This window comes from Cetorhinus maximus, chromosome 29 (genome assembly GCF_964194155.1).
Source record: "Cetorhinus maximus chromosome 29, sCetMax3.hap1.1, whole genome shotgun sequence".
Lineage (NCBI taxonomy): Eukaryota > Metazoa > Chordata > Chondrichthyes > Lamniformes > Cetorhinidae > Cetorhinus > Cetorhinus maximus.
The window spans coordinates 17,186,981-17,194,762 of record NC_135907.1 but is presented as its reverse complement, the minus strand read 5'-3'; the positions used below and the strand labels follow the sequence as shown (position 1 = coordinate 17,194,762).

At 48.4% G+C, this 7,782-nt stretch overlaps 1 non-coding gene across 1 annotated transcript; it reads left to right on the top strand.

Annotated features, from left to right (window-relative positions):
• The first annotated feature begins 6,854 nt into the window (after positions 1-6,854).
• On the top strand, positions 6,855-7,020 carry LOC144669887 (U1 spliceosomal RNA). Its single transcript, XR_013573787.1, has one exon. It is a non-coding gene; the product is annotated as a U1 spliceosomal RNA (small nuclear RNA).
• Positions 7,021-7,782: the final 762 nt, after the last annotated feature.

Here is a 7,782-nt window from a genome sequence, read left to right as displayed (position 1 = left end):
AAGCAGGAGGTGTCTGGGAGTTGTGGGTGTGGGAAGACTAAGGGGGGAGGGAGTTCTGGGGCGTGGGGGCGGCGGGGGGTAAGGGGTTCCAGAGGGGGAAGGGGTCTGGAGAGGGGAAGAACTTCCAGTTGGGGAAAGGGTCCAGGTGAATGTGGATGAGTGTGGTATGAGGGAAAGGTGAGAATGACCGAGGGCTGAGTGAGACAGTAGGGTGGGAGGGTGAGGGTTCGACAGTAGAGATAGAACGGAGGGTGAGGGTGGTTGGTTGAGACTTGGAAGCAGACGGTCTGCTGGGGTGGGAAGGAGGTTAGGGATGTGAATGGGGATGGGGGTGGGATTTTCAGTAAGGAAGGGAATGTGCATGTTCACCCAGACAACCTTGAAGAAAAAGGGTTGTGGCTGGTAGGTCACGGAGGGGAGGTGGTAAGTGATGCTGGGGCGGTCAACAGTAATGGGGGAAAGGAAATGGGTAACTGGGGGAGGGGAAAAGATGGGGGACCGCACGAAAATGCGAATCTTGACCATGATGTTCAAATCAACAGTGGAACGACAGTCATGGTGGGCGAGATCAGGTGCTGTATGGGAGTGTGATCATTGGTTGGGTGGAGATGCAGGTCAGCTCAGATGGACAACTGAAAGCGAACCCCAGCAGGCATCATTCAAAATGCTGCGGACACTGAGGTGAGTATGATACGTGAAGGATCCGCATGCATGGAGAGTGCTTGCCCGAGGCTCCGATAGGCCCTGCTCCACACACACACACACACGCACACACATACTTCTCCCTCCAGAATCAGTCATTGGCCAGCTGCACTCTCTGTGGTGAAAGAGGATGAGGTTGAGGGGCTCACTGGCAAAGGGGACTTTGAGGGAGAGGACAGCCTCTGAAATTCCTGAGTGAATGACCCAGGGATGTCCAGCTGCCGCTCCTCCTCCCTTCGGGTGCCTGGAGGCCCCAGCCTGACTCCTTGAGGGGAAGGAGCACCCGGGGGGACGTTGAGGTGCCCCGTTTCCCTCTTGAATTGCAGGAACTCACCCATGGCTCCCACGATGGAGTGCAGGTTTGCACACATCTCCACGTCCTGCTGGACCAGGGTCTCCATGGCATCCGCCATCTTTCCCATGGAGACCTCCATGCACGCACATGTGGGCACCACTTCATCAGAGAGCAGGCGGACACATTCCTCCGACTTGCATGCCACCCTGTTGAGAGCTTCCAACAGCTCTGCGTGATGTTCCCACGCTTTCTGCTGACTCTCCAGGATGAGTTGGAAGCACAAATCTAGAGGATTTTCATCTCGGGACCTCACAGATGCCTGATACCCAGCAGTCCTCCGAGTGCCAGGGAGCTCGCACGAACCTGCCTCCTGGTTCTGCGGACATGTGTCCATGCAGTGACCACCAGATTGTGAACCCAAGCCTGCTCTAGATCTAGGTTCTCTGTCTCTGTGCTGGTGCAGGGTGTGGGTAAGCGCTGTGATGGGTCTTCCAGGCTGATTATTTCCAGCTCTTCAATTGAGGAGGACACTCTTGCCTGGAGATGAGGACGTGAACGGAGCTGAGGGAATGGCTGACTGAAGGTTTCGGTCACTTGGCTGAGTTCCCTATGAACTGTAGTAGAGGTAAGTAGTGCATGGCAGCAGAATCAAAAGCAGGAGAGAGAGAGCACTCACATTTGCGTTGAGACAGGAATGATGTGGTGCAGGATCCTTACGAGGGTCGCTGACCTCACTGTTATCCCAGACACAGTCCATGTCCTCACCAATCAGTGTGATGGCACACTCCTCAAAGTGAATGAGGGGCCTTATGTGGGCCACTCCTCCCCTGCTCTGAGACCTCTCCCTGCTGATGTGAGCAGACTATGAGCTGGGGGCCTGGAGAGCAGAACCTGCAATGACCAGAGAGAGGAGACAGAGAAATGGATCCTGAAACTCCCTGAGACCAGGGAGCAAGATTTTGAGTGACACACACGAGACAGGGGAGTAGACACCATAGTTTCATGGGACAATGGTCAGGTGGAGGCTGCAGGCAAGAGTCAAAGTTTAAAATAAAAGAATGACTTGTGTTTATATAGCACCTTTCATGACCTCAGGATAGCCCAATGAAATAAAAACAGGAAATGCTGGAAAAGCTCATCAGGTCTGGCAGCATCTGTGGAAAGAGAAACAGAGTTAATGTTTCAAGTCCGTATGACTCTTGTTCAGGGCCCAGTGAAATACTTCTTGAAGTGTAGTCGATGTTGTAATGTAGGAAACACAGCAGCTAATTTGTGCACAGCAAGCTCCCAAAAACAGCAACGTGATAGTGATCAGAGATAATCTGTTTTCAGATTCCCTCAGACAAATATTGGGCATCTCCTGGCAGGACAGTGTGCCAAGTATGAAAGTACACCAGCGTGCAGGGGTCCCCAGCATGTTTGCCCTCTTGAGTCAGTCTGTTGGTTGTGTCATGTGCGCTGAATGGATGGCAACCGCATTTCCAAAGATATGCTCCAATGGGAGTTTGCTACTGGCACAAGACCAATAGGTCACCCACATCTGTGATACCTGCAGCGATTCCTCCAGGTGTCTGGCATTGGAGTTGATGCACGGGAAGTCCTTGCTGCGGAGTGCCTGGAGACAAGGAATCAGGAAGGGCATGGAAAAAGCAGAGGACAAAAGAAGTCATTAGACGGCGGTAAAGAGAGCCCGGCGACAGGAAAAAACATCGGTGGACCTTGGACCGACGCTATTCACCTGTGCCAACTGTGGAAGGGATTCCAACACATGAATCGGCCTCTACAGTCACAACAGATGATGTTCAATCCAGAAGTGACATGCGACCCAGAAACAGTCCATCATCTCCCGAGACTGATGGATCCCTACTACAACTATACTAATCTGTTTTAGTGATGTTGATTGAGTGATAGATATTTGCCAGGATACCAAGAATAGCCCCCTTGCTCTTCTCTGAGGATGCTACAGGATAATTTATGTCCACCTGATAGGGTAGACAATGCCTCGGTTTAACATCTCATCTGAAAGGCAACAACTGCATCAGTGCAGCGCCCTGGCAGTACAGCACTGAAGTGTCAAATAAAACTTCTGTGCTCAAGCCTCTGGAATGGAACCTGAACCTGCAGCCATCTGAGTTAGAGACAAGCTTGTTACCCACTGAGTCGCAACTGACAATGTTTATATGGAGGCCAGACATTCATTGTGAAAGATGCCACAGAAAATTAAATTGATGTTCACTCGAGTGTAGAAAATGGAGCTCCAGCATTGGCTTCACCTAACAAAGCAACTCAGCCGTAGAGAATTGGGTTTCAGTAATACTGGGCTTTGGATTCAGATGGTGCATGGCACCTATTGCCCAACAGAACAATAATACTTTGTACTGTTTAATCCTCTGGACCTTCCAACCCAAAATGAGTTTTGTTGCTCTCCCAATGCTGGACAGTGATAAACAGAACAGAACTTGTTGTTGGGTGTATGTTGCAAGGTATAGGCCAACCAAGATCAGTAATTAATGGCATTGTGGATTGGGAAATCTTTTTTTTTCTCTCCAGTGCAATTTCCTCCACTTTTATTTCCCGAAGGCGGTAACTCATTCTGGGCTGCAATTCCGTGGACAACAAAAGCCTTCGATGCTGCCAAGTAGGCATTCTTGATCTTTGAGCCTAACAGTGAATGGAGTGTGGTGGGCGTTGGACTTTGAATGAGGGTAGGATCGGTTTCAATTGTGACTGCTCTTGCAGTTGGGCATCCCACCAATACTCGCTACTCTGCGTGCACATGAAGAACAGCCATTTGGTATCAAAGGGTGTCCAGCATATCCATTGAACTGTTTCAAGGCAAGAGTTTATGCCTTCAGGAAAAGGCAGGTGGGGCGGGGGGAGTAGGGGGGGGTGGGGTGGTGGCGGAAGTTGGGAGAGGATGGGGGTAGGTGCTAGAAACCTGGAGGGAGAGGCCATTCCATATTTGAGCACTGTTGCCACTTCACATTAATGAGTGCAATGCTTGTTCTGTATAACCCCTATGAAAGTGGAGAGGATGGAACAGGGTGGTGGGAATAGAAGGGCAGGGGGAAGAAAGCTTGCATAAACATTTTTGCAGTCTAACCATTTTACGTTCTGCTTCGACACATCCATCTCCAGTTTAAAACAAGTAGATTGGAAATGACAGCCTTCCCATTCCACCCAAAGAAAGCCCTGATCACTTGTGAAATATTGTCTCCTTTTGTCGATATAAATGCTCAGAAGCGTTTATGAATGTGAATTCCTATTATATTGTGTAGGGGTATAAGTGCGTAATGTGCTTTAAAGGGAGTTGACACTTAACTGATAACCACTGACCTCTTATATAAAGAGAAATATTTACTCTCGTACGAAGATCAGAAAGCTGATGAGTTGTGATGTGACTTTGAGAAAAATCCCACAGTTCCCAATAGCAGTAACTTATACTGTTCGCCCCATCTCTAGTTTTCTCACCTGTTTAACCAAAACGATTGGATCCAAAATCAGTTTCGGAGAAGAGTCATATTGGACTCAAAGCGTTAACTCTGCTTCTCGCTCTACAGATGCTGCCAGAACCTGCTTCGTTTTTCCAGCCCTTCTTGTTTTTATTTCAGATCTCCAGCATCCGCAGTATTTTTTTTATTATTACCAAAATGATTGACAGGTTGGGGGTGGGTGGGGGGTGATGACTACCCTCTGGGGCCTTAGATAAGCTGTGTGAACCCAGATAGTGAAGCTTTAGTGTTCCAATGGGTGGCTCTTTTAACACCAACGTGACTACTGAGGGAAATTTTTGCCTTCACCATTTGGGCACTAATCTTGCAGAGCAGATATCCCCATGTTGTCACATTTGCCCAATTTCCATCCCATTGAAAACATTAGGATGAAGATCGAGTGGCTTCTGCAGCGGGATCCTTTGAACTAATTATGTAAATTAGGTTGAAGCACAACAGCACTTGTGTCCTGGCCAATATTTGTTCCTCAACCAACATCACTAAAACAGACTATTAGTCATTATCACATTGCTGTTTGTGGGAGCTTGCTTTGCGCAAGTTGGTTACCGCGCTTCTTACATTACAACAGTGACTGCACTTTAAAAAAGGTACTTATTTGGCTCTAAAGCACTTTCGGACATCCTGAAGCCATGAAAAGTGCCATATGAAGAGTTAGCTTGGATTTAAAAAGGGGAATTCCTGCTGGACCAACCTCACTAAATTTTTTGAGAAGATGGAGGAGCGAGTGGACAGGGGTAATGCAGTACATGTGTCTTGTCTGTATTTTCAAAAAAATATTCGATAAGGTGCCATGCAAATAGACTGATGAATGAGGTCAGAGCATGCAAAGCCAAGGAATAAGCAGCAAGATGAATAGCCAGCTAAGCTGTAGGACAGAAAGCAGAGAGTAGAAGTGCAGGGTGCCTATTGAGAGTGGCAGAAGGTGGAGAGTGGCGTCTCACAAGGATCAATGCTGGAACCACTGCTATTAGCAATTTATGTTAATGATTTAGAGTTTGGAATCAGAAACGCGGGCCAGAATCTTTTGTTCTGGGACTAGGTTTGGTGGTGGGTGTAGAATTGGGAGTGATTTCTGCTGGGACAGCTGACCACGCACGATTTTGCACTGTTCATCTGCGAGGAGCTCGTAGATTCTCGCGGCGGGGGACAGACAGGAAGTCGTCATCCCCGCCATTACCTCATAGAGTCGCAGGTCATATTTAAAGGGCACCCGGACGGCCTGCACTATCCCCTTCACCTTTGCCCGGCCACTGCTCCACCCTTCCCCGCTAACGCTTCCTTGGTCATCCTCCACGCCACCTGTCCTGCCCCCACACGGCCTCAAGCATGGGCTGGCGTTTACAGACACTCCCCGAAGAGGACAATGCAGCGTCAACTCATTGTTAATCATGGAAGAAGTCCACCTTACCAAGTGCATGACACTCGAGTGCGGTCGTAAAAGTGAACATTCTAATTTATCGCTGGCGGGGAAGTTAATTTGCAGGGGGACCTTAATTTTGGTGAGCTGGCCTTTTAATGAGCATGCATGGCATGCTAGTGCATGCAGTCAGGCTTCCCGGCATTGTCCAATGGGAAGCTTGACCCACATTTAACCTGCCTTTACAGTCCCGAGAAGACAATTGCTAAAGTTCACCCCGCCGTTGGGAAACTGATTTTTGGCCTCCCGCCAAATTAAGTTCCCCCACCCACCAAGTTTCCCGCTACTGGCGAGACCAGAAGATTCCGCCCACAATTTCTGGATTTGTGGATGACACCAAGTTGAGGGTTATGGGGGAACAGGTTATGGGGGAACAGGTTATGGGGAGCAGGTAGGAAAGTGGAGTTGAGGTCAAGAGCAGATCAACCACGATCTTGTGGAATGGTGGAGCAGGCTCAAGATGCCTGCTCCTGGTCCTGTTTCTTATGTTATTATGTTAAGGGGGGTGGCCAATGCCGGTGAGTGCTACAAAGGAGGGCTGATAGGCTTTCAAAATGTGTAATTGCCAAACAAATTTCAGCAGAGGTAAGGGGCAGATATTGCATTTTGGTAAGAAGGCTAGGGAGGTCATATATTGGAAAATAAGAATTGTAAACCTTTGCACCCTCTCCGGTGTCTCTACACTCTTTGCAACCAGAACTACACACAGTACTCCAAATCTGCCCTGATGAAGGCTTAATACAAGCTTATCATAGCTTCTCTATTTTGCAATTCTATCCCACTCGAAAGAAAGAAATGTCTGGCTTGCTTTTTTTTAATAGCCTTATTAACCTGTGTTGCTAGCCTTCTCTTATACTCCCAGGTCCCTTTGCTCCTCTACACCATTTAAAGGATGATACCAGAAATGTGAGGGTATACCTATCAGGAGATACTTACCTGGCAGGGGAGAGACCATGACCATGAAGGTGGTTCTCCCAGGACGAGGCTAGCCCATTGCACTTCGGCTGTGCTGACGCCCACGATGTCCCCAAATGCGGTACATTCGGCTGCAAAAATTTGTGGTAGTGGGGGGACTGCGTTCGCGCTCTCCCCTGGATTACAAATCAAACAATAGACTTTGAATATTTCACCTTTTCTTCTACTTTTCTCCAGCAACGTTTTCCAAAAGAAATATACCTATCAGGAAAGGATGAACAGACAGGAGCTGGGATTTTCCGGCCCTGTCGTGGGTGAGGCGGTGCCCCAGCCAGAAGTCCATTGACTTCCGGCGGGACCGGAAGATCCCAGCGGCGGGCCGGTGCGGAAAACCCCCCGCCCAGGATCTCTTTTCTCTTGACAAGTGAAGGCTGAGGGGTGGCCTAATTGAAGCCTTTAAAATAATGAAAGGCTTTGTGATAGAGCAGATAGAGTGTTTCTACTTGTGGTGAAGAGCATCATAGAGGCCATCGATATAACATAGTCACCAAGAAATCAAAAAGGGACTTCAGAAGAAAGTTCTTTACCCAGAGAATGGTGAGAATATGGAATTCGTTGCCACAGGCGAATGGTGCAGATGCATTTAAAGGAAAGTTAGATAAGCGCATGAGGGAGAAGGTTACGCAGATAGAGTTAAACGTGGAAAGCTGGGAGGAGGCTGAGAGTGGAGCACAATTGCTGGGATGGACTGGCTGGATCGAATGGCCTGTTTCTATGCTGCATATTCTATATAATTCCATGTAATAAACACAGATTAATTCTTTCTCTTTAACTTCTGTTCTTTCACTGTCTTTTTTTCTCTTAGTAGGCCATCAGCAGAGCTCACCGAGTATGCTTGTAGTGTATCTGTGGACAAGTAATGGTCACTTACTTGAAAACTA